Source organism: Centropristis striata, chromosome 15 (assembly GCF_030273125.1).
Source record: "Centropristis striata isolate RG_2023a ecotype Rhode Island chromosome 15, C.striata_1.0, whole genome shotgun sequence".
Lineage (NCBI taxonomy): Eukaryota > Metazoa > Chordata > Actinopteri > Perciformes > Serranidae > Centropristis > Centropristis striata.
Genome location: NC_081531.1, coordinates 26,703,101 through 26,730,767, shown reverse-complemented (window position 1 = coordinate 26,730,767; position 27,667 = coordinate 26,703,101). Strand labels below are relative to the sequence as shown.

The window sequence follows — 27,667 nt, the reverse complement described above, 5'->3', positions numbered from 1 at the left end:
ATTAAGATTCCTTTATTAGTCCCACAATGGGAAATTCAAACTCTGAATTTAACACATCTTTTTTTACACACAAGTGAACACACCATGCAGGACATATTCATCCAATCTTGGGCATATAACATTCACTTTTCAGTGAAATGCATCACTCTGGCATAAACCGCCAACTGTAAAAGCAGATTTTGGATAATCAGACCACCAATGGGGCAAACTGCTGGGGATTTGCTCAACCTGTAATGGAAATGAGCAGATGAAAAGCTATTTTTGCTAGCTGACTGGAGACCTTCAGTCAAGTCAGATAACATCATGAGTTTGTCCCCAACGAGGCTGACTATGAATATGAGTGATAGATTACTATGAGACACACACTTTCACCCAAGCATGAACCACTGCCTGGGATAAGTTCATTAAAATATAATTTGTGTGCAGTAAAAATCAATTATTTCTCAATACACCCACAAGGTATGCAGCTGGGAGCCCGAAAACAGAACATATTCCTTTTTCGAGTTTTAATTGATTATCTTGGCCTGAGTGAATACAACACTGGCAGGGGAGAGATTCTTAAGGAAATTAAGATACGAGTGACTTGGCTTTTTACTAAATGTATCCAAGTAAAGAAATGAATGTCCTTGATGCTGATTTGGAAGCTCTGGGTGATAAAACTTGTCCTGATAATTAGCAGGCTCAAATCTGATAAGACACCAACTCATGGGGGCGACCATGCTTAGTGAATTACCAGAGACGATAATCCAATAGAAGGTGAGATGTTGATCTAAATGACCGAGCTGAAAAATGAGCAGAGTGGAGAAGTCAAAATGACAGCAAGTGCATTTATATGCAACTAGAATAGTTATGGTAATGGTGGTTATATCAATTGCTGTGAAAACATCTTCATTAAAGCACAATAAACAGAACTGACAGAGCTGGGTTACTAACTTACTGTCGAGTCTTTTAAATTACTCTTGCCACGTACACTCTTTTTGTCTGCTTGCTTCCACAGTTTCAATTCTTGACACGCACACAAAGTCACACAATGAAGCGGATACAAAATGGTGTGTTTAAAAAGGAGCAGCTTGGCAAGTGGCAGGGGAAACTAGACTATTTTCTGAGGCAACAGTAAAACCATGTTAAACAAATACAAGTAAAAACACAGACTGTAAATCAATCAATTTACTTATTTATATTCCCACTACCTGTTAGCTACAGATTTTCCACACCTTAATTTGAGCAATGAACAAATATCTTTGTAAACTAATGGCCACCAAACGATCATACTTTTCAGCCCTGAAAATTGCATAAAAAAATGCCTTGTCATTCAACAGCAAATTTCACTACCAAATAGCAAATCTCATCAGCTTTAGTGAGCCAATAAGCACACTTGTAACAAGATCTAGGGGTGTGCCATAGGCATCGTTCATGATTATACCGGTATAATTTTTTATGGGTAAAAATGCATGTCATGATATTGACAACATTCCCACTTCTTAACATAGTGACGTAGTTCCCATTAATTACCTAGACTATGGCGGCCCACCAGAGTCTCATGTGCTGCACTAACAGCACATTTCAAGCTACTGAAAGTATATCTACACTATTCATAATATAAAGTTATTCTGCATTGTGTTCTGCTCAGCAGAGTGTCTGTCACCTGTCAATCAGTCAAACCCCGACCCACCTCTCTGTCCTCCTCCGAGACATGCGCGCACACTCACACACACGCATTGAATATACCAAGCTGCACTCCCACTGTGCTTCAAAATAAGATCCTACCTGTGCGCGAGCCGAACTAAATCCTATCAACCTGACCGGGCCATCAGAGGTCCAAACACACTGCTACATTATGCCATTCATTAGCCGCGAGCTAACATTAGCCAACAATTAATGTTGTTTAAATCACAAAAAACGACTATTACTTCCTGTCGCTAAACAAATGCAGCTTTCAAAATAAGAGCACAGAATCCATCACAGAATTTACAAGAAGACTGTCAAAATAAGATGCCTTAAATAAAACATACAACTCTTATTCTTTTTTACAATAATTAATTAAAATAGGCAATGATTAAGATCAGTGTATGAGATGGAAAAGTGGCATTAAAATGTGCGAGAGGCACCAAATTTGGGCTTTTATGAAAAAAAAATGCACCATAGGGAATGGCCCCAGACCCCCGAGCCAGCTGTTTTTCAACACAGTCTGACTATTCCATGCCCTAGTGGAAAGCCCTGTTGACTGTGAGTTGTTTACTCGCATTTAGCTCTCAAAGTGGACGAGATTGATCACATTGTACTGTAAAATGTCGATTTTTATTTTGTTGCATGCTTTTTATTTATTTATACAGACTAAAAATAATTTTCTATACATTTTTCAGTATTTTTTAATATCGTCAAGAATATTGTTATAGCAAAAAATACTCACCAGAAGCCCCACGATACGATTTATCCTGATACTTCACGTTATCAGTCGTGGCATTGAACACTTTTGAACAATACCCAGCCTTAGATGTTATGTTACAGCAAACTATGAAAATGCCTTAAGTGCACCATTACCTTAACCTGGGAATTCAGAGTAATCAGGTTTTATGTGTATGCAAGGGGACTAAAAAAGGTACTAACCATAAAAAAACAAAAACCAGTGATGTCAAACAACCTCTTTCAAATGCAAATGCTGCAGCTATTTCAGTTGTGACAAACCACCTGTGTCAGGCGACACAAGTGCAATAACCAGTAGAGGGCTGTGTTTAATGTAAACTGTAGTGAACAGTGTCATCCTGCAGCAGAAGACACACCTTCTCAGCTCCTAACAGGTAAGGCTTCAACAGAATGTTCCTCCAGAGTCAAACTGAGCATTTCAAAATGTTAACTGTGTGATGTTATAGATTTAGTGCTCCATCAATATGCACATTAACACTGCTGTAGTACTGTTGATACTGCCACATGAATGACAGCCTCTGACAGAGAGCCAGACTGTCCATTAGTACAGCTGAGAGGATTTTCTCTGCACTGTTCTACTTCTGGGACACTCTGGCCAATCCTCTTCATTTAATCATTTAAATGTATTTTCCCCACACAAATACATACATAGTGAGTGTATCCCTCAGGATCAGGTGTCCAGTAAAACCGGTTTAATGGGAAACAAAACACTTTTAGCGAGTGGTAGCTACAGTCAAATATTTACAGTTCACAAACTCATTGAGTTATTAATTTAGTCATTTATTATCCTTAACCGCTTATCCCAACTCAGGTCTCAGGGGGCTGGAGACGATCCCAGCTGACATTGGGAGAGAGGCGGGGTACACCCTGGACAGGTCGTCAGACTGTTGCAGGGCTGACACATCAGCCCTTTTCATAGTGTCGTTTCATGCCGGGTCGTTTACGGCTCTGTAACGTCTCACCTGCACTATGAACGTTCCTAAAGCGGGATGCCGGGATCAAATGATGGGACTGTTGGAAGCGGGACCACTATGAACAGGCCATCGGGGCGAATCGGGATGGTTGACGTTGCGCGTGACGTCTAACACACATGTCCACTTGATGCAACAGTCATCCAATCACTGCTCATTGTCGCTAACTTGGCACAGTGTCCACTGCTTACTGTAAACAAACCAGCATCGCTAACTGTGCATGTTGTGTCCACCGCTGATCGTAAACAAACTAAGTGTTCGCTAACTGAACACATATTACTGCAGCACATACACACTGTACTACTACAGAACTAACTGTGTAGCCTATTAGCACTGTGCTACTGTGCAGCACTGTTGCTGCTCTGACTATCGTCTCCTCCCACCTCGTTCCGCGACACCGGACTGCACTATGAAAGGGCACGAATATCACACCTTCACGGGATCACTATGAATGCCCTGAGGCAAAAAGCCGGCACAGATCTTTCCGGCAATATAGCGGGACATTTGCAGGACCGCACTATGAAAGGGGCTATAGAGACAGGCATGCTCTCATTCACACCTATGGGCAATTTAGAGTCACCAATTAAACCTGAGTGCATGTTTTTGGACTGTGGAAGGAAGCCAGAGTACCTGGTGAGAACTAGGGCTGCAACTAACGACTATTTTAATAGTCGACTAGTCACCGACTATTGAAACGATTAGTCGACTAATCGGATAATTATTAATTTTTTCTTAAATTTAGCATGAAGTTGCTTTAAATATGTGGCAAATGATAATAAACACAAGAAAGATGGGTACTTAAATGAAAAATGCATCTTTTATTCAACAATTCAGCTGCAAAAAATAAATAAACCTCTGTCCATTTTTTCTGGACAGGAAAATGTGTTTTATAAAACTGTATTTCTGCTCCATCAAGTGGGTGGAACTGGTTCTGGGTTCTGGATGTAGTCTGGGTTTAACTGGGCTCACCTGTTGGAACCTCATATCACAGACCAGCACCAGTACTGACTCAGTGAGGAGCCTGTTGCTGCTGCACATCTGCTTCTTCTGCAGAAAGGCTCCATGCTGGCTCTCTGCTTCAGACTGCATGCATTTAATTTAAAATACGTTCGTCAGAAATAACGTTAAAGCTCTCTTTTAAAGCGGAAAAAAACGCTTATAAACAAAACGTATCGGCTGAATGTTAGGCTACTTGAATCTTACCGAGGCGAGTCAGACTCCGTTTGGTTCAACTGCCCGACGTGCTTTCTATTTAAATGCTCGTGCATCGCCGAGGTGCTGCCGTGATACGCAGGTCTGCTTTGCAAACCTTGCAAGTCATTTTTTTATTGGCCGTATCCAGGCTAAAATGCTCCCAAACTTTCTAAGTTTTGGTATGTGTAGCTGTGTTGGACGCCGCAAGCGCGTACGTTACCGCTCGCGCTCGGCAGAGATTGTAATGAAGTGAGATGCCTCACTCTGTTGGAAAAACACGTCTGGCGACAATAGTCGACAATGGAATTCATTGTCGACTATTTCTATTATCGATTTTTGTCGACAACGTCGACGAATCGTTGCAGCCCTAGTGAGAACCCACGCTGACACAGGGAGAACATGTAAACTCCACACAGAACAGCGGCAGGCCAGATTCGAACCTGCGACCATCTTACTGTGAGGCGACAGTGCTAACAACTACACAGTGTAAAACCAGTAAAACCTGATAAAAGCTGTGTAAAATCAGCAGCTGCACAGTTTTACCATCCCATTAAATAAATGAAGGTAGTCAACACCTGCAAAGCAAACTCAACAAATAACTCCATGTTAACAAATAATTCAGTTGTGGCAGTTAATGGCTGTAAGCCCTAATCAAGTGGAATAGTAAAAATACCAGAGCTGCCTTTTACATCTGCAGCTTGAATTATTCAGAGAGACTTATCATCATACATCCACTTGACTGCTTTACTGGAAACTATTATTTTAATTGCGATGTTGACTTGGCAGCAGCTGTACATCCTAATCACTTGGCACTCCAGAAACAAAGCCGATAAGACAGTGAGAGAAGAGTGCTCTCTTCATTGAGGCAGGAGCTTCATATATTGCTCAGTTTATGCTCTCTGCAGTGCATCTGCCATGGAATAACTCTGCCTGAGAGAGAAGTGTTTTGCCGAGGCGTGTCACCACCACTGTGTAGACAGAGGAGGGACGAGAGGGCGTCACCCTGCCCCCAGCACGGATGCTGACTCACTGTGACAAACACTAATAAATAAGTGATTTACCCAGGATCCTTCGACATAAATCTCCTGGAAAGCTCTGCCGAAAATACTGGCGGGTTCAGCTGAAATTAATCCTCTGTCCAAATGTGGCACCTCTCCTGTCAATTATCTTTGACAGCGTTTGCAACAACAGAAAGACATGCTAGCACAAACCCAGGGCTCACTGATTGGACGCTTCCCTGCATGTCTTGTCTTCATTACCTTCCCTCCTGCTCTGATTAATGAGGCAAGGATGGCTTGCCAGGGCTACTCTCTGTCAGCAAAAGTGCATCACTGACCAGGCTTTCACACCACAAACGATAAAATGCATACTTTGTGCCAGGGGCTTGCTTTAGTCCATTAATCTCAGACAGTCCATTTGTATAGATTTAGTAATGACATCAACAATAAACAGCATACAAAGTAGTTTAATCAATCAAATACAGGCTGCCATCTCCAGTATGGCCCCATGTACACCTGTCATTTCATATGATTCATATCCAGATAAAATACAATGTTGCATGTGTAAGCTACTTACTGTATCTTTGTTGGTCCGATCACAAATCTATTTGCATTTATCTTGTTTCTTTTAGAACAAACACATACAGGAGTTGCATGGATGAACTACGAGCAAGAAAAAGGTACGGTGGCTGGTAAGTGCAAAACAAAATTTCAAAAACTGAAACAAATATTCACACAAATATTCAAACAAATATTCAAATAAATTTACATTTTAGAAAAACAAATTTACAAAATTCAAAACACTTTTACGAACTCTGAAATACTTTTACAAACTCTGAAACACTTTTACAAACTCTCTCTCTGGAAGAGACCGTCCACACGAAATGCAAAACTGCGGTAACAGACTCAAACGGTTACCACAAAATGGGCAAAACATTATTAACCTCCATACAAACCACACTACACTACTTGCTCCGTACAGTATTTTCAAGACAACCACTCACTCAATCACTTCTGGGTCAGATCCGGCTTTTGGTACATTCCCTTTTCCGGTGGATTTTGTCTTTGTAAATTTGTTTGTTTGTAAATTTGTTAAAGTGTTTCAGAGTTTGCAAATGTGTTTCAGAGTTTGTTCATTTGTTTCAGAGTTTGTTAAAGTGTTTTGAATTTTGAAAATTTGTTTTCTAAAATTTAAATTTGTTTGAGTATTTGTAAAAGTGTTTCGGTTTTTGTAATTTTGTTTTGCACTTACCGGCCACCGTACAAAGGTCTATCGTATTCACAGTTTCCCCATTCATGCCGCTCCTCAACCCACAAACTAGTTTTCAACCTGTTGCTTCAAATTTTTCAGGGCAGACAGATTACAAAGTCATCGACCACTGAGCCCAACATTGTGCTCAAAAGAACACTCAAAAGATTTAAGCCTGTGCAGACGTGCACAAGCACACACTGGGAACAAGTTTTAATATGAATATATTACTATCCATTATTAATTTCAACACATCACCACCAACATCATGCAACCCTAGACATTTTAGCCTTATCTCTACAGCTGCCATAACCACAAGAGAGAGTGACAGAAGAAATGTTTGAAGGCTTCTCTACACGAAGAAACAGATGCGCTTCTCCAACTTTCCTTTAATCTGCTTATGGCCTTCATTTACTTGTGTTTAGCATATTGTCATGCTTCAAGCCTATGTTGTCTTTCTTTTAAGTGTGGAACTACAGTGATTGTGTTGAGCTCTGAGGGCCGCCAAAACACATATGACCTACACTCCAATGTTGTGCCTGAATGCATCCTGTGTCGACACAGACGGAGCACTGACGCTGCTGCTGCTCTGCTAACGGAATACTTGATACATCTGTTGTATTAACGTATACCACATAAATATACTTGTGTAAGTGGACGGTCCGCAGAGAACCACATGGACTTGGGCACTTGAATCCATCTCAAAAGCTTCTTCTCTTGGCTTTTTTGATATGGCATAGCTAACCGATTTGGCCAAGGATTATGTACAGAATGTTCTCAATTGGCATCTGTCCGTTGTGCACAGCCTTTAAATCACAACGTTGAATATCTAGCTAAACTAACAATATGAATCAGAACCTTGTAGCCACATCCTGTTGCAAATTTGCTATGACTTTTACAAATAATAAAGTTACACTATGATCGTAGCATATCATTATACAACTCTCTTCTTTGCAGTCAAATTTGAAACCAAAAAGTCCACCTCCTGTGTGTCAGAATGCCATTGGACACGCTCCACAGAGGTCAGCCTTCACTGAGGTCAGAGTTGAACTGTGGGTATAAAACCTGGCAGGTGGTGCGTGCTGTTTCCACTTGCACAGCTGTTTTGGAAAGTAGAGCCGTTTTCTTTGGTGAAAACAAAGTGAGGGGAGGCTGTTCCACCGTCTCCACAGCCAATCACTTCTACAACACACCTGTTGAGTCATACACCTCCTTTGAAATTCAAGCCAAATAATGTTTTATAACACTGGAAGCAAAATAATAAAGGTAAGCCCCGAATCACTATGTTAAGAAGAGAATATCAATATCTATGATCAGAGATTAATGTTTTCTGTGCGCTCATTGTTGATGGTGTGAGACAGATGTGAGGTATTGAAAAGCTATTGTCTGTAACAAATGGGAAGATTTTTAAGCAGTGCATACCCATTAATATAACCATAATAACCGTTTCTGGTTGGTTGGTTTGTTTACATTGAACAGGAAAGCCCTTGTGTTTGAATGACTAGCCAGTTCTTGTCAGGCAGATAGGAGAATAGCTGAATCAAACCTCTGCTCTGAACATTTTCAAGCTTACAAGGACAAAGAGCTGAAAAGATGTTTACAATTTATAGGAGGAAGCAAGAGTTTATTCCTTTTGTAATACTGACATAAAATGATAAAATACTTCAGGACTATGTCCTCCTCTCTGCATTCCTTCTTTTGGCAATAGGCTAAGCCATTGTCCACTTTTTCTCATTTCTATCATTTTCTAAGCCTGCAAGCTGCATCTCTCTAAAGGACAAATTAAAACTTGACAAACTCAGTGACTCGTAATAACAAATGAGATTTTGTGCAGTTTTGGGGCATGTATTAGCCAAGTGAAACGTATTTCTAATAAATGTCCTCTTCGGTAGCCCTGAAGGACAAGCTCCATTAACAGTTCTTCCTGCATTTTTTCTACATGAATAATTTATCCAAGTGCTGAGCGTGGCCACCCACTGCTGAGACCTTTTGAAAAAGACAAAAAAGCTCTTTTAAAAAGATATAGAGCTCCTCCTTTGGACCTCTATATCTTTTCCATATTCGCAAATGATTGTGAAAAGCTTAAGAAGAGTTTAAATTGAAAAAAGAAAAAGCATACATACTTCCCCTTATTAAAAAGACTGGCACGCTAAAGTGCAAGACTACATGAGTTGTGACTTTCCTTTTTAGACAAGTAGCACTTTCAAATTAGAGACTGTGTGAAATATGCTGGCAGAGGGATGGGCTATAAGTTCTGCCTCATCAAATCAAATACAAGAGGAATTTAATGTTGTGTAGAAACAGGAGGTATTAAAGTGGCTTCCTCAAGTTATTCTGCCAATATACATGAATGAATATACCATTCAAAGTTTTGAATGAGCTTATATTTTTTCATAATATTGTTATTATGACATCAAATGTACAACTTTTATCTAAATCTGTTTTGCCCCAAAAGATTAAATGATTCAAATTTCCACTTGGATTTAAAATTTGTTGCCCAGTCCATAAAATCTTAAGTGACCCTTGATCATACTAACCCACAGTGGTGCAACTGGGCTTTAAATATTGAGTTTGTTGGTTTGCTTTGGGACCTCTGCACTCTGCTTGGCGGTTAAACTGAACAGTGATTTGTTAGTCCAAAGTATGTTCAGATCACATTCTCTGATCCAGTTCCTAAAGTGCTAACCATTCAACAACCTTTCCATTGTGAAGTTTGAAGAACAGCTTTGCTAAAGCAACACAACTTAATTCCATTATTGTGCACATGACAATGAAACTGATCCTACATTTTCCATAATGCAATTTAGGGCTGGACGATATATAGATATAAAAAATATATCGATATATTATCAAATGTGATATGGAATTAGACCATATCGCATATATCAATATAGTTCTTTGTTTATATATTAATGCTGCCCTTACTAGGGTTTGTCATATTTAGTTATTTTGTAATGTTCTTTTCTCATATAAATATATTTATTTCAGAAAAAGATTGGCCTGTTTTAGTTCAAAGTTGCTCTCAGTTTCCGATAAAAATATCAGGACATATATCGTATATAGATATTCACCCTAAATATATTAGGATATGACTTTTGGTCCATATTGCCCAGCCCTAATGCAACTATAAAGTGTCTTTAATAACCCTGCATTCATGTGACGTCATATTACACAGAAACCTGGCAGAACAAAGTTAATCTTGTGTAATATTGCTTCTAAATTTCTAAATTACTCATATTAAATTTGTAATATGCTGTTAGGTTTAAACCATGAGTTACTGTCCCTGAGCAATAAATTACAAAAAAACATATTTTTTGTTGCATCTATGTTAATGTATAATTATGGGATATGTCATATGGTGGATTGGACATTCAGCTTGTGAAAAGGTCCACATTGTAAGACAGTGGATAAGAACAGAGAAACCTTGCAGTGTTGTTGTGCAGTTTCCTACTGTTGTTCTGCTCATACACTAACAAGCCAGTATGGTATTGACTGTACTGACAGGCACTGACCCTAATACTGTCAGTGGTGCATATTCATGAGGTAATTTGGAGCTTTACAGGAATTAGGCCATGGCGAGGCAGTCTACTCAGCATCCTTGAGTGACATTAGCACCTTTTACTGTTCCGCTGTAGGTGCAGCTGAAGATGGGCCGCATAAAAAGCTGCCAGATGCAAAGAAAACATTGCCGTAAATAGCCTTAGACACTATCTGGAATGATGGTTATAATCTCATGGATTACCATGGTGCCAAATGATTATAAAAAAGGCAATCCAGATGGTCATTAGAGCATAGTCTCATATTAATGTCCACCGGAGTCAGCCAGTCGACACTTAGCTGTCCCAGGACAAACTCGAGACAAAAATCAATGTGTTGCCCAGCCTTCTTTCTATACACTATGTTTTTAACCGCTTTCCGTTGCTTGTCATCTGATGCCTTCTCTACAGTCCACGTTCTTCAGCCGCAGGAGACTGGATGTCAGGAGAGTGACCTTGTTAATTCAATTCACCTTCGTAAGATGAATACAAAGTCTGTCTGCCAGGGGATGGTGTTGGGTATCAGAGTCAGGTACTTTATAGACAAGTTCACAGCTCTTTACCTCAGAGTTTGAGTGTGAAACAAAAGCTGAGTTTATGTCATTAAATCTTACTTTTCATGAACACTGAGATGACTTCCTTTGATGTGAAAGGTTGGGCCGATCCCACTGGGAAGTCTCCAGCTCTGTGCAGCTTTCAGACAATTTCATCTCACTGTTTTGGTTTGTTATCCATATATTTGAGACCCACCTAGGGCTGGGCGACATGGACCAAAAGTCATATCCTGATATATTTAGGCTGAATATCGATACACAATATACATCCCGATATTTTTATCGCAAAGTGAGAGAAAATGTTCAGTCAAAGCCAAATATGACATGTCACAAGTAGTTTTATTGAAACCATTTATTTAAGTGAACATAAATACTGTATAACAGGAGAACCTGTTTTTAAAAACCAAAGGTCCATAAAGTGCTATTTATATGAAAAATTATCTTAAATAAAAATACCCTATGAAATAAAATAGACCAATCTTTTTCCAAAATAAATATATTTATATGAGAAAATAAATGTAAAAAGTATTTGCTGTGGAAAAGGATGAACTTATAATGCTCTAATATCGTTATAAAACTAAACGGCATCGATACAACGATATTATCGTTGAAACAATCTAAGATATGTTCTGTCTGAGATATTTCTGTAAATTGACTTACAAAGACCTTGACAGCTGTACTGATCACATTCAAGCTTGTTGCCATTCTAGTGGACATTTTCTGTCTCTTTTACTTTTGAAAATGGGAACATCTTTAAGCACCAATATGTTTCTATTGTTTTTAAAGTTGTACTTCACATTTAAACCTGTTTTTGAGCTGTTAACTAAATTGTGCCGTCATGACACACATCAGTACTGGTGTGTTAATATCTTAACAAATTCTGCATTTTATTGGTTGAAAATAGCTCAACACAGCCTCCATAGTTTAAATCAGCCCTGAACCTTGCAAGGCCAGTGGTGACACACTGGCTGGGACTAGTCTTTTTCTTCACATTTTTAAAAAGAATGTTAACGCCTCACATATCAAAGCTCACACCCCGCCCCACTCCTCAGCTCCTCCGTGCTTCCCCCTGAGCCCCTTGTCCAATTTTAGCATTTTTCCAAATTTTGCAGTAGGTGGAGTTGTGCTCAGCCTTTGGGGTGTAGTTACACTGTAATGATTGGCAGGTCTCTCTGTAACGGTCAACACAATTTTATCCCATTCTTATACATAGAGGTATAGTATATCTATTAGAATTTAAATTGTAATTACTAAATCTCCAACTCCCTTTCTAAATAAACACTTGAGCCTTGCAGGTGAAAAAAACCACATACTTACAAACGTGTTTCTTGGTAAGAGATGTAATGTATAAAGTAGATCAGAACCACTTATCAGGCAATCAAGCATATGACGGTAGCCATTTCAAAAGCTTATATTTACCAACCATAAGCCATTCAAAGCCAATAAAAGATTGGTTTTACTTTCATAGGAAATGTTTGACAACGCACAAGCCTTAATTCTGACTAAGAAAATAAAAGACTGGGGACAGAAATACGCCTGTATTGGTAAAAAATAATCCCTTGTATTCACATTCCAGTGGAAAAGCCTTGAGAATGTCGGGACATATATTTTATCAGAGCCCTTCTTTGGATTCATTTGTTATGATGTGAAGAAGCATTCAAATATAGAGGATGTCAATTGAAGTCACCATGAAAAGATAAGTAGATCAGACTATGTTGTCTTGAAAAGGGATAAAATAAGAGCTCAAGGCCTGTAGTACAATGGATGAATTGTAGCTCTTTCAACAGGAAAGACAAAAAGAATGGGAGGGAGATACAATGTGCTTCACTGACCAGACAGTTTAATGCTGTCTGCCACACGATAAGGAAGTGCATAGCGCTGACTGTCAAATCAACTGCTGTTCAACCAGAGCTGCACAGTCTATAAACATTACTCACATGGCATTTCAGACACGGATCCAAGCACAGGAAACAATACAATCACTGTCTATGGACGGACACGTTGCAAACTCTGTAAGTGTGCGTAATTCAATGTACCCTGGTTAGCAAGCCTTTCCATGGTTAAAAAAATAAATAAAAGACTGTGAGCCTTGATAATGAGACACCGCAGGTCTTAGTGTGCTTCACAGGAATTCGGTCGAATAAAGGCAGCAGTCAAAGGACTCCCATCATCTAGAGAGGCGAGACAAAAGGAACTGTACAAGAGGATAACAACGCACACTTTTGGACAGTGTCTTTTCAAAATGTATGTACAGTGTTACACGCATTGATGAAAGTAGTTTGAGAGAAGGTGAGCCACTCTTCTGTGACACCTGGCCCATTGCTGCCTAAAGCGGGTGTGGTTCACTGATTGTCTGTTCATAAAATAACAGATAGCGAGTTCAGAGGCAACCTTGTTTAAACTGCCAGCTCAGTGAGGCAGATGCAGCATATGCAACAGTCCTTTTTACAGAAACCATTTAAAAGAGAGTAAGAAAAGCACAGGTGCAAATTACAAACTGAATGGCGGCGGAGCTCCATTTAGATGCTTCAGTTTCAGGTTCTATTGTGCATGGCGCCTCACTGTCTCACTGTCACAGCGTACTGGGAGCTTCAATAGAACAGAGCCATTGTAAATGTTGCTAGTAACACCTGTGCTTTTCCTACTATGACAAGTACAAGTACAGCATTTTTCTGTACATGGCAGAATGACTTTATTGTCTCCAGAAAAGGTTAAATAACTGCTGTGGAATGACAATTAGACTGAGGACAGGATCAACTGATAGAGCTGAGTGTCGGCTTGGGCCGATGGTTGAATAAACTGGCAATGCCTATCCAGTATTTGATGCATGCCGATTCTTTTTTGTGCCACGAAAACACTGCCATGATGAATTTTAAGTAGGTGGGGGAAAAAAATTGGTACAGCATAGTATCATGATATTTTGCGTGGCAATATTATACTGATTCATGGCCGCCAAGTATTGATATTTAGCAATTATTTAGTGTCAGTATTTTTGCGGGGGTTTTTTTGTTTGTTTTTTTGAGGCTGTAGCGGGCTCATTTTTAGAAATACACTGGTGATACTGGTATTCTACGAAACTAGAAGATGTAAGGATACTGTGTCGGGAAGTTGTCAAAATAACGCTGCAAAGTTTGCCTTTTTATGTTTCATTTCAAAAAATTGAGAGCAGTGAAGCTTGTTGTTTTTGAAAGTTTGATAAAATGCTGCAGTTGTTGTCGTCCATACAGGTTTGATATCAGTTCAGTTTGATTGAATACTTTGTTGGTCAGTCTGTAGGTTTGACTCCTCATTGTGGAGAAATAAAAAGACTGAAGTGAGATGAATAGACTGAGAAATCTGAAATCTTATTTGATAAAAATAATTCTAGACTGAATTTAATTTTGTGGAAACAAAATGCAGTTAAACAGTTAAATCTCAATATATTGTATCACAATGCTCACCATATCGCAAAATGCCTAAAATCGCAATAATATCTTATCGTGACTTAAGTATCGGGATAAAATCGTATTCTGCTCATTCCCACGTCTATTAATTACGATGTTTAAATACAACATATCACAAAGAAATACAAAATAAAGGGTTGGATAGCGTGTGTCTCCAATACAGGAGCCCCTACAGTGGGATTATAACTAAACTCATTTGTCCACCATCAGGCACACTCAAGCTTGATTTGAGAAAAGGTCATTGGAGACACACTTTTATACAGTTAATGCTTTAATATCTTATAATAATTAAATAAGAAACACCTATTAAACCCTATCAAACCTGTTTATTCTCCTGTTACATGTTCAAAAAGAAAACTTACACTAGGCTTGGGTAAGCTAACTGTCAATGCATTAAGGTCTCTTGCTTGTACAAATAAGGTATTGACAGGCATCCTGTTGTGATGCGATAGGTGAATTTGACCTTAATGCACCCAGACAACATGACACCCGTCAACCTAATTATTGGAATGAGGAAGGGAGTAAAGGGCGTTGGAAAGTGGGTGTCCAATGAACGGTCTCAGTGAGCGCACAAGTGTGACCCACTAGACAACTCTGCTTTAGGGAAGGTTTTGCATCACTGAGCCTTTGGTGTCTGGAGCCTCAGGGCTACAGAGCGTCCTGGAGCACAAGAGCTCGGCCTGGATAAAATTAAATCAGGCTACAGTATGAACAAAACAGGAAGTGCTAAACAAAGACATGGACAGATGACAGGACAAGGAAACGGGGAGTAAAGAAAAGACATTAAAACTAGACCTCTAGATCTCTAAAATCTCCTTCAAAAGGAATTGGTTGAGATTTCATTCTTAAAGGCCTTTGTGAGACAAGGATATAGTTTGACAACTCAGTCCAATGCAGGACAAATCTCTCCCAGGCTTGACACTTGTGACCATTCTACCCTGTAAAGGAATATGTCAAACACGTGTGGTTTAAAGTTTAACCCAGGAGCTATTCCGCTCACCTTTATCTCAGTCAAAATCTCCAGAATTGGAGCGCTCACTTAAAATGTGAACTATTGCTCTCACATATAAACAGGTACAAAATATTCTGTGAAAAAATATGGGCCGAGAATCACCACTGTTCTGTCTGCAGCAGCTGAATGTCAGATCTTTATTGAGTCTAGCTTCTAGTTGCCTTGCAGAGATTTATGGATCAGACTGCTGGCTGGCACCATTTATTGGAACAATGTATCTGGAACTAGCAGTGGGCGCTACACAAATAATGGGAACATGTTATGTCATGATTTATATTAGCATGAATACATTTTAAGACTAGATTTGTATTATTGTTTAGCCTTTCTGCTGCCATCAGAAAGCTTTGAGGAGAGAGGGACTGGAAAGGGACTCTACAGAGAGGGGAAGCGTGGTGACTTGTGACCTGACCCCAGAATGTAGCACAGCTGCTCACATGTTTATTTTAACAAGTGCAATAAGAACTGACAGCAGTGATGCCATCACCACATGAACTCTGAGGCTGAAAACTCTGACATAAACATTACACGCAATCCAATAACGGTGACAGATTCACCATCAAAATCCCACACTAAAGAAGGCTATTACAGCTGGGCGATATGGCCAAAATCTTCTACCCCAATACAGGTAATTTCATATATCTATAACAGTATATATCATGGATGCAGCATGTTTTCTGGTAATTCAACAAAGAAATAGTCTATATGAAATAACCACATGGTATAACTTATTTTTGAATACCTCTTTTGTTGAGGTATACTTGTCTAATGAAAAGTATTTTTCTCATTTAATTTAGAACAATTGAGTATCATATTTCAAAACATGACATCACAATATAATTCCATTGAAAGTCGATGAATTGTCATATTGAATTATCGCCCAGCCCTAGCTTCTATTCGCTATAGCTAGCCAGCTGGACAACATTTTACTGTTTCAATTCGACTTGATTTAACAACACCCATGCAGTGAGGTTTTAAAAGCTAAGGTTTTTTATTGTAGAGGTGTGAATGAGCAGAGGCCCCACGATATGATTTTATCCCGATACTTGAGTCACGATACAATCTTATTACGATTTTAGGCATTTTGCGATATGGTCAGTATTGTATTACGATACAATATATTGCCATTTAACTGTTTAACTGCATTTTGTGTGCACAAAATTAAATTCAATCAAGAATTGTTTTGTCAAATAAGAGAAAATTCTCAGTCTATTCATCTCACTTCAGTCTTTTTATTTCTCCACAATAAGAGTCAAACCCACAGACTGACCAACAAAGTATTCAGTCAAACTGAACTGAACTGATATCAAACATGTATGGACGACAACAACTGCAGCATTTTATCAAACTTTCGAAAACAACAAGCTTCACTGCTCTTTGTAGCTTCGATACAGCTGTATCCATGAAATAACGTGACCATGGAGTCACATACCTGGTTCCAGTGTCTTTAGCATGTAGCTAAAACCATCGAACTTTGCAGCGTTATTTAGACAACTTCCCAACACAATATCCTGATGCACATGGTGCCTATAGATACCTTAGATATTTTTGTTTTATATACTTCCAGTATATTTGGAAAAGTGAGCCTGCTATGGCCTTAGGAGAAGAAAAAAATGGTGAAAATATGGTCGCTAATAAACGCTAAACATTCTTGGTGGCCATGAATCGATATAATATTGCCACGCAAAATATTGCAATACTATGCTGTAACGATTTTCTAATTATGTCTCAGGAAATAAATGCAGCATCTTCAGCAGCTGATGATGAAAGGCATGTGGAGCAGCACTGCTCCTAGGATTATGCTATGGTATGATTTACTTTAAAAATCATTAAAATGTTACTTGTTCCAGTATAACATTATATGGATGCTTACTAAAGATAAATATACTATAGACCAACCTAAAGGATATATTTTACTTGTTCATGATTCCAAACAACAGGTTTTACTCATACAATAGAGGACTTGAGGATGAGGACGAGTTAACCGATGTTTCGAAGTTTCCATAAATCCATGCCAGAGTTGCTAACTTTATCCAACACAGTGGATGTCCCTAAATGGGGATTTTTGTAATTTAACCAGGAACCCCAAATAATAATGTAGTTAGAAAACAATCTGCTCCTTGGCCTTGGCAGTAAGGCTGAGTCAGTCTGCTGCTGTAAGTGATTTTCGCCTTCGAGCACATAAATACACAAATGTTTTCGTATTTTTTGGTTTTGGAAAAGCATTAAAAAGGATCTTTCTTAGTACAGCCACTGACTCTGCTGGTTACAGTTGCTAAGCTGCGATTGGACAAGATACAAAATATGTACATCGAACTGTTGATTAGACATGTTTAGAATGTGTATTTCAAGAGAATAGTGTCATTCGAAATGTTCGGCCCACCAAAGAGCCACTTCCCCTCCGTAATTATTGCCATTACAGTTTTCTTTTAGCCCAGTCAAAACTCTCTTTATACAATGAAGATGCTATATGTTAAATATTTCACTTTATATTTAATTTATGTCCTTGACTGCTTTTACTTTAGAATTTTTCCCCCTGGCTCAGTTTTTGCTGCTACAATGACCCAGTTTCCCCCTCAAGGATCAATATAATTCATGCTTTTTGGGGCTGTACCAAGAAAAAAGCAAACAAGACTGAATCCAAACTTTTGCTGCGCCACAGTTTCAACATCACCTTACTCCTCCACCTCCAGGAAAAAGGAGTTAAAATGCTGACAGGCAACATTAGGAGACAAATCTGTGAACTCAGGTACCAGAAGCTCTGACAGCTTCCAGTGCTTCCTGGATGCTTTTAGCACCTTGTCAGAACAATCTGTTGAACGTCAACACTTTTGGTAAGGCAGTGAGCTCAACTTTCAGCTACATCTCATCCCCAAATCCTTCCAAGTCGTTTCACACAACTTGTTGCCAACAAAGTCCTGAATGAAAACCCAGTTTTGTCGATCCAATCTCATTATCCTCCGCTGAGCCATTGTGGGAATACCCTGGCAACTCACTAATCAGTGCCTATGTCAATGCCAGGATTGTTTACGGGGGAATGGAATCTCCTTTGGGAATGTCACGGCATCCTCAGAGGCCTGTGACTGTGCACAGAGCTCGAAGCGAGGAGCTTTTTCACACTAAGAATGACAGTCTGCGGCTCTGTGTATGAGTGGGACAGGGCTTGAGGATAGCAGCATATGCATTATGCATATTTAATGAACATATGGAAAGGAATCACAATGGATGCTCAGCCACGCACAATGCGTCAGTATCTAATGCTGGGGTCAGAGGTCATGTCTGGCTTTGTGCGTGGCCGCCAAGGATGAAGACAAACAAGGAGACCTTTGAGAGAGCAGGACGTTTCATGTACATGGCAAGACAACAACAGAAAGTTGTTAGTTGCGTAACAGGACATTCAGACTGCACAACTGCACAAACAAATCCATACTGATTCAAAATTATTTAATTAGTCTGTCATTTTTTGGATTAAAACCTGACACTCCAAGCTACTGATATTGCATAATCAATACCTGAAAATATATCAAACGATCTCATCTTTATCAGAAGGTTGTCTTTGAGGCCCTGCATTCAAAGGTTTTAAAACATAATTCATGTGACTGCAAGTTGATGGAAAAGTTATAATGTTATCTTCAAGGAAATAGAGTCATTTGACTTCTTTACAGTCTGACTAATCCTTAAACAATGCAAAGGCCGCATCACGGTTTCCTGGGAAAGATGATGACAGGCTGTTTATTCACTGGAACTCATGACATACCTGACGCAACAGCTGAAAAAAACAGGTCAACGCAGAAAAAACTGCCATCCAACATTCTTAGAAAACAGTAACAAAAACAAAATGCCCATTAACAACATAGTTTCTGCCAAGCAGCAACCTCTGGGCCAGGGAGGGTAAATTATAGTCCCATTCTGTGCAAAATGGACGATAAAGCAGGGTGCTTTAGGGCGTATGATTGACAGGTCACTACCATAGTGCACTGGTGCTTTCCTTGTAGAACTATTACCCTTTCAATGTGTGTTTGTAACATTTTGATCACTCAGTGTACGGTTGGACTGAAAGACATTCTAAAGGAGCCAGCTGGTCTAAACTATTCCATAAAGGGCCATGCTTCTCCAGATTTTTGTTCCAACCAATCAAGAACACACCTGATTCGACTGATCAGCTGTTTGAACCCTGAGATCAGTTGAATAAATGACTCGTGCCTGTAGTGCTTCTGCTTGGTTGGAAGGAAAACCTGCAGCCACATGGCCCTTTCTGGAATAGTTTGTCCCTTGCTAACCAAGCTAGCGCTAGGGTGCAGATGCAGTGGATGCAAAGAAAACAATATGGCGACCAAAACGCAGAGCTCAAGGCTTCATAAGTGGAGTCCACAAACCAATGGGTGATTTGAAGGTGCCACAAGCAAAGCAATCAGCTTCACCCAGGAGCCTTTTTTTCTATTTGGGGACTACAGAAATGAAAGGGCAAATTCTAAGCTAGTTAAAAAGACAGCAAATCTTTTTCAGGTATTTGGTCATCTTGGGGGGGGCGGACGACAAGTCAAGAGTGAACTAAATGTCATGGCAATCTATCAAATAGTGGAAGACCTTAGGCAAGATCAGAGCACTTAATGCACTTTCTTAAGCACCAACCCATGCAGTCTGCTGCCCCTATTATGTCTTCTTCACTACTGGAACCTGAAGGATTGTATTTTCTCTGCCTCTTCCTTTATCATATTTTACTTGTCCACTGGCACAACACCTCAGCCCAGCCTCCATCTGCTTAACTTGTGAGACGAATGTGCTGCTGTCGCCAAGATTTGCATCAGCCGAAAGCAGCGACAACTACTTGTACCCTCTGTCTGTTAAGATATGGCTAATCCTGAACTTACCACTGCAGTAAATCTGAAATCGCTCGAGTCTTATCTGCTGCACCACAGAGACTGTTGTTATTTCAGCTGCAGCTGGCTGTCCAAACTTGTAACAAGAAATGTTAGTTTTGCTCAGATCTAGCCCTTACCTTGGTAATGTGAACAGTGTTGTTGGGAAAATACATTTGATTTCACAGAATTACAGGCTTGGCCACAAATGAAACAATTCTGTATTAATATCTTGGCATTACACGATTTCATTAAGAACTAATCTGTCTCTTCTTAACCTATACTGACCGGATTTAAGGCAAAGCGAACGTCACAGTAAAGACTGATCCACAAACAACCGCCTGTGGTGTATTTATTATGAAGTGAGACAGAGTATCTTCATGTCAAATGGATGGATGGATGGATGGATGAATGGATGGATGAATGGATGGATGGATGGATGGATGGATGGGATAGATGGATGTAGCATGTATACTCAGGTCTGTGTTCACTAAGGAAACAGGTCCATTAAGGCAGCTATTCTCAACCTTGGGGTTCCCACCCCAATTGGGGTCGCGAGATGATTTCTGGGGGTCACCAAGTCATTTTGGAAGTCGGCTCTGTCTCCACTGTATTAAAGTGTTCAATGATTTTTTTGGTCATTTTGTGTCTTTTTAGTCATTTTGTGTCTATTTTGGTAATTTTGTCTTTTTTGGATCATTTTGCGTCTTTTTTGGTCATTTTGTTTCCTTTTTTGGTCATTTTGTGTCTTTATTTAGTAATTTTGTGTCTTTTTTTGGTCATTTGTTACTTTTTGGGTCATTTTGTGTCTTTTTTGGTTATTTTGAGTCTTTTTTGGTCGTTTTGTGTCTTTGTTGGTCATTTTGTGTCTTTGTTGGTCATTTTGTGTCATTTTGTGGTCAATTTGATTCTTTTATGGATAATTTTGTGTCTTTTCTGACAAATCCTAAAATAGCAAGTTATTACTTTACACGGAGTCTCTGGCTTGAAGCTGACTGTTACACACTCAGGAGGTCAGAATGGACCTTTAAACTTGTAGCAAAGGACTTAGATTAAAAGTTACAATAAAATATAAAGTGAGCGGGGGTCACGGACAACATGCATGTTAAATTGGGGGTCGCGACTCAAAAAGGTTGAGGACTACTGCATTAAGGGACTGTAGATGAATGAGCTGTTGAGACGAGGCTGAACATCTCCTTTTCATCGTTTCCATGTTCAGATCTCAACAAGTCTCATATATCTGCAGCGCCGAATCCATTACAGACAGAGAAGAGGAGCTGGTTGGCTGGCAGTAATCATCTGCTACAATGGCCTCTAAGAGCTGGAGGACATGTCAGCATGAAAGCACCTTCATATTTTGCCCAAGTGGTTTGAATATGAATGCTACTGTGCCATGTATAGCATTAAAAAAGGCAGGGTTTAGCCAGTCAAGATAATTCAGAATGAGTCATCAGATGAGTAATTTATGTGTCTGTTATATTTATTTAGCTGTAACATTTCTCCACGGCTCGAAAAAAAAGTCTAAAAGAACAATAAGAAATTAATCATCTGGCTTTAATGCCCTGTCAGCTAAGAACAGAATACTTATCACAATAGTAATTACAGCATTATTGGATGTGAATCATGGTCTAAATCTCTGAATAAAAGCAATTATTCTACAACTGCAACAAAAGAGCTCACTGAATGGTCTCAGACCCGAAATTAACTCTATTGCCAATGTCTTTAAATCTGCAAGAAACCAAGTTGTGATGACTGAAATTGCTTGTGCAATTGTGTCCAGCATGATGAGCAAACCAATGGCCATGGCCTAAACTTCATAATGTCGACACAAACTATCACAATTTATATTGATCGTATCGGGTACTGATGTTCCACAAAAGGTCTCATCGGTGTAATATTTGATTGTTAAACATTAAAAATATCAGCAAGAATGCTACAGCTGCTCACACTTAGGGTTGGCCGATATGACGACATATTGTCAAAACAATGAGGTGTGAATGAGCAGACGTCCCACGATACAATTTCATCCCGATACTTGAGTCACGATACAATATTATTGCGATTTTAAGCATTTAGCGATATGGTGAATCTTGCCATACAATATATTGCGATTTAGCTGTTAAACGGCATTTTGTGTCCACAAATAAAAATGTAATTAAATTCAACCAAGAATTGTTTTGTCAAATAAGAGAGAATTCTCAGTCTATTAATCTCACTTCAGCCTTTTTATTTCTCCACAATGAGAGTCAAACCCACAGACTGACCAACAAAGTATTCAGTCAAACTGAACTGAACGGATATCAAATATGTATGGACGACAACAACTGCAGCATTTTATCAAACTTTCAAAAACAACAAGCACTTCACTGCTCTGATTTTTTTTGTTGAATGAAACATAAAAAAAGCCTAACTTTGCAGCGTTATTTCGACAACTTCCCGACACGATATGCACATGGTGCCCATAGATCCAAACTTCTAGTTTTATAGGATACCAGTGTCTCCAGTATATTCCTGAAAGTGGAAAAAAAACGGCAAAATACTGGCTGGCCTTCAGAACATTAAACATTGATACTTGGCGGCCATGAATCTAAATTATATAGCCATGCAAAATATCGCGGTACTCAATGAGTCGATTTTTTTGCCCCACATCTAAGAAATATATATAATGTCTATCATCTACAGATTTTATTGTTATTTTTATCGCAATTCTGAAAAAACCGAACCTGATTTTTCCATCATTTGGACAGCAGTTTACATTCTGATTGTTGCACAAAGGAGCGAACCTGCAGCAAACCATAGAGGTGCTTTTACAATGTGGGTATTTCATAGAGAGTACTTATGTGTTGAATTACTAGAAAATATGCTGTATCATGATTTGTTTTTTCAAAAGCAAGTCATATAAAATACATATTGAAAATGAAAATTTGAAATTATGTCATTATCTGCAATATCAATACTTCAGTTCATCTACTTTCTACCCTCTTAACTATGACAGATTATGTTCATATTTTTCGCTATTGTTAATATTGACTGCAGTCATTCTGCTCTTCTCTGCTGCGAGACAGGAAAAATAAGTTGTCGATGTCATGTCCTTGTCATATTTCTCTTTGTCTTGTCATAATTCTCTTTGAGTAAAAAATTAAATTCTATGCCCTGAATGTTAAATGTCAATGAAATGTTAATTCTTCCCTGTGGTATCAAAAAATGGTTTCAAATAGCAGAGAAATTCCATAGCAATAATATAAAGTGGTATCATGTTATGACATGCTCTATACTGGGTTATATACATATATATATATATACATATATATACTGGGTCGCCCAGCCCTACCCAAATGTATAACAGAGTACATCATAAAGAGTAAGGGTTATGAAAATGAAAGTGGGTAGGTAGAGTGAAATGCAAACCAGAGAAAAACAGGATTATTTCTCCATACAATGAATAAAAACAATCTTGAGCAGAGAGCTGATTCAAGATAACAGCGAGCACCAACATGCTGTAATACTGGTACAGTTGTACAAATGTAGATAAGATGTCAGTTTGTTTTCACAAATACACACGCACACAGCCAACTGGCACAGGTATAATTCCTCCCGCTGCACTGACATCATAGTGCAATGAACCATGACCCCCAACAGCAAAATACGTAATGAACCATGGCTTGTAAACTGTTCCATCCCAATCAGGGTGGAGGCAGAGATGTAATAGGTTTTCGAAGCATGTTCTTAAAACTAATTAGTCGTGCTGACAGGAAAATGTGGCACAAGGGAGATGAATTGGGAAACATCCTAAGAAAACTATACTCACAGCACCTTTGAGCAAGGCATTTACTACGCAAAACATCCACGTGAAATCATGCTCAACAGTGCAGCAGTGCTGTGGATATGAATGTGCATAACCCTCCCTGTTTGTAGTTGGTTTGCCTCGTTAAATAAGGATTAAAGGCCTCCATGCATATCTGATTAAACTGTAATCTAATACGGGGAGTGAAGCATCAGAAGAGCATTGGAACTCTGGATCAGATAACATGAGAGGGAGTGGGTAGCTTTTAACACAGTCCCCCATGGATCACACCTAATTTAGGATTCAAAAATTTCAAATGAAGTCATTTTTAAAAGAGATGACCAAATAGAAAAAAAACCCTGTTCTGTTAGAGGCAGTGGAGCCCTTACATTATCCTCACAGAAACAGGGGCACTTACATCACTGATGTTAGGACAAAGCTATTATAATAAATAAATGCTTTTAGCTTGACTGCATCTTATACTCTCACACATGCATTTCTCGTATGAGGAGAACACTAACTAGACTCCATTTAATATCTAGCAATTTAATGTTTTCTTTGTTTGATGTAGGCCTGGGCAAAATGAAAGAAATTCAATATACCAACGTTTTCCCAAATACCTCAATAATTTATATTACGACGAATATAATGATAACAACAAAAATAGATAGACATTTTCCATGGTTTCCTTGATAATAACCAAAATCATTATCAAGAAAACCATGGAAAATGTCTACATATCAGCTCTTAAATTAAACTCTTATGACCTATTTTTTATTGTTATCATTATATTTGTCCAAATAAATGTACCTTTAGTTGTACCAGGCATTAAAATGAACAAGAAATTAAAGAAAAAGGGTGGTCTAATTTGTTTTCCATGACTGTAAGTGGGTCAAGGAAAATAACAACTAGAAAAATCTGGTAAATTCAGAAAATTACATCACTTCACTTTAATGAAGCCTAAAAAAACAGGAAAAAACGACACGTATGCCATATTAGATATAAAAAAAATGAAGACGATATCTAGTCTACTATCACGATATCGATATAATATCGAAATATTCCATACAGTCTCCAGGCAAATGTGGCATCATCAGATCCACTATTGGGCATGTGAAGAGTATCAAACTTTTGATATTAGTTCATCGAGTTTGTTAGATGTTACACCGAACACCAACAAAAGACCAAACAGAACCGAGCTGCTGTTTTTAATGTGCATGTTGTACGACGGACGCCGAACTCAATGCAGCGTTAAATTGCCCTATTTTTGAATGGGATTCACTATGGGAGGATTAGCCAACGCCATGCAAGATTTGACTAGCCAGAGATACCGCTTCTCTCTCTCTCTCTCGCTCTCTCTCTCACACTCACACTCACACACACTCACACACACACACACACACACACACACATCCTTGTACTTCTATCTTTGTGAGGACCCTGATTGGAATAGTGAATTCCCTAGCCCCTTACCCTAACCCTTAACCTAACCTTCACCATGACAACTAAATGCCCAACCCTAACCCTAACATAATCCTAATTGTAACCTTAATCCTAAATTAATTTTAACTCTCAAACAAGCCTTTACAGAAGTGATAACCGGCCAACATGTCCTCACTTCTCAAAAATGTCCTCACTCTGTTGGTTCAAAACACGTTCTGGTCCTCACTATGTAGGAAATACAAGAACACACACACACACACACACACACACACACACAAACAGTCCACCTCCACTCTCTCTCACACAATACACACATGCACGCACACGCCGTCTAACGTTAGCAGATTTCACTGTCTGGCCACTTAACGCCAACTCCATGTAACGTTATGCAGGAAAGTAACGTGAGAGCAGACAAGACGTACAGCACGTGCATGTAGCATTAATGTGCTAAGTTGAGGTAAAGTACCTGTGTGTCCGTGGTCGCTGACCACCGCTGCTGCTGGTGGTGAGATGAGCTTAGCTTTCGCTGTCTCCGTCTGGCGCTCCGCCGCTGTTAAATGCTCTCCTCATCACAGCTCAGCCCAGCACACTCACACACGTCAGCCACAAAGAATCTGAAAAATATTTCTTTGCTGAAGAAAAACCGCGCGAGTGGTTGTATTCACAGTTAGGCTGACCCTAAACAAAAAGAAAAGCCTCCCCCGGGACAACAAGGCTCTCGGGAAGCGTTCACTCAGTCTGCTCTTCTGTTTCTGGGAAAAATAAAGACTGCTGCCGTCCGCCAAAGATTCCCTCCCTTACGAGACAAAAGTCCGACAAAATTGGCCTTTCGCTGGAGTCACGGGACGTTATTTCCACGTTGAAACTTGCCAAGAGGTTCTCCTCCGTGTGCAACTGAACGGAGAGCACACCTCGGAGTGGAGACCGACTGGAGCAGAGGAGCAGCGCTATCTCTGTGCTGCCTTCACGGGCTGTCGGAAACGTTGACCACAACTCATTCCAACGACTGAAAAAATAGGACAGTTTGGCAATTTGCTATCATATTCAATTTGCCAAGGCGTGTAGGTTTAGGAATATGTCTGGAATGAGACTAAAGTCGCATAAGGAGTTCATTTAACATGACATAGCCCAGCTAAAATCCTTTTTCTCCCACAAATGTTGCTGCAACATAAAAAAAGATAGAATTTCTAAGACAAAACAACAATCACGTGATAATTATGTTGTTTAGAGCTGCATCAATTATTCGATTAATGAACAATAATCGATTATTAAATTAATCGTCAACTATTTTGATAATCGAATAATTGGTTTGAGCAGTTTTTTAATGACAATAAGTTCAAATTCTCTGATTTCAGCTTCTTCAATGTGAATATTTCTGGTTTCTTTGTTCCTTTATGACAATAAACTGAATATCTCTTTGGTTTGTGGACAAAACACTGATTGATATTTTTCAACATTTGTTTGACCAAACAACTAATCGATTAATCGTTTAAATAATCGACAGATTAATCGATAATGAAAATAATCGTTAGTTGCAGCCCTAATGTTGTTGTTTTTTTATTTTTAAATCAATATCCGTTTTGTCAGCTAAAATGAAGATATGTAAATGGCTTTGTCAAGTCAAGTCAAAGTTTATTTATAGATCACATTTAAAAACAACCTCTGTTGACCAAAGTGCTGTTATTAAAATACAATAAAGTCATACACAAATATAGTAATAAAATAATAATAACAATAATGATAATAATAATAATAAATACAACTAGAAAATTTCCTCTGGGGAAATTCTGAAAGGGCCACGGGGGCTACTGCCGGTGTGTGTACACTATGATGAGATTCTTCAGAGATTTCAAACTATGCCCTTTAACCTCAAAATGTGTGTGTGTGTGTGCGCGCGAGTTAGTTTGAAGCATGTGTATGCATATGTGAGGAGTGCGCGTTTACGCGCATGTGTGTGTGTATCTGTAACTGTAATCACATCAAAGATCGAAGGCAATCAGATCAAAGCAATCAACAGAATTAACTGACACCTGTTCCGGCACAGTGACAGCAGAGGTGGACAAATTGGAATTTGCGTTTTTAATATGGGAGCCAATGAGGCTGTTAGTGCGTGTTGGTGGCGCATTTGTGTGTCCTACGCCCAAACTATAACTCTGACAGCTTTACCAGAGGATTGTGAGTGAGAAGACAAATTTTCCTACGT

At 39.1% G+C, this 27,667-nt stretch overlaps 1 protein-coding gene across 1 annotated transcript in view; it reads right to left on the bottom strand.

The window, feature by feature from the left end:
* arhgap32b (Rho GTPase activating protein 32b) overlaps positions 1–26,373 on the bottom strand; it is a 148,516-nt gene extending 122,143 nt beyond the window's left edge. The window contains exon 1 of the mRNA XM_059351213.1: positions 25,931–26,373. The gene's annotated coding sequence lies outside the window, so the exon portion shown is untranslated. The remainder of the gene's footprint in view (positions 1–25,930) is intronic.
* Between the last annotated feature and the right edge of the window lie 1,294 nt (positions 26,374–27,667).